At 53.5% G+C, this 480-nt stretch overlaps 1 protein-coding gene across 1 annotated transcript in view; it reads left to right on the top strand.

Moving 5' to 3' along the window:
• The first annotated feature begins 296 nt into the window (after positions 1-296).
• The window catches only part of AKT3 (AKT serine/threonine kinase 3), a 261,729-nt gene continuing 261,545 nt past the window's right edge, over positions 297-480 (top strand). The window contains exon 1 of the mRNA XM_025048497.1: positions 297-319. The gene's annotated coding sequence lies outside the window, so the exon portion shown is untranslated. The remainder of the gene's footprint in view (positions 320-480) is intronic.

Here is a 480-nt window from a genome sequence, read left to right as displayed (position 1 = left end):
AACTTCTTTTGTAACTTTGTGGAGTGTGATGTATGGTAAACATGGCCATTTTGTAAAAATACTGTCTCCACTACAAATATTCTCAGGAGCCATGAACTTCAAAAGGAAGAAATGATAATTCCTCATAGTGAATGCAGTACATCATGGCTTCCCCGAAGTCTATGAAAACTAATATCCCTAAAAAAGGTGTAATTTTAAGAGTGAATTACGATCCCACTGCAACCTGTGTGCTGTGTGGTTCTGAGCGCGGGCAGGAAGCGCTGTGCGTGGCTCTCCGGAGAGGTGATCTCGGACTGGACGCTAAATATCTATCTGGACGGTGAGAAACGGTTTTCGGTCGACCCCTGAGGTGCAGAGCGGTGGGATCCGTTCCCGCCGGCTCCACGCTCTCGGGGTCCCCCCCGCTCAGGGCACTGCCCCTCGATGCGCAGACCCCCCGTGCGCCCACCCGACCACCCCAGGGGCCGCGGGCGGCGGTGC

The sequence above is a fragment of the Pteropus alecto genome, unplaced genomic scaffold, assembly GCF_000325575.1.
Source record: "Pteropus alecto unplaced genomic scaffold, ASM32557v1 scaffold115, whole genome shotgun sequence".
Classification (NCBI taxonomy): Eukaryota; Metazoa; Chordata; class Mammalia; order Chiroptera; family Pteropodidae; genus Pteropus; species Pteropus alecto.
This window is presented reverse-complemented; position numbering and strand designations above follow the sequence as displayed.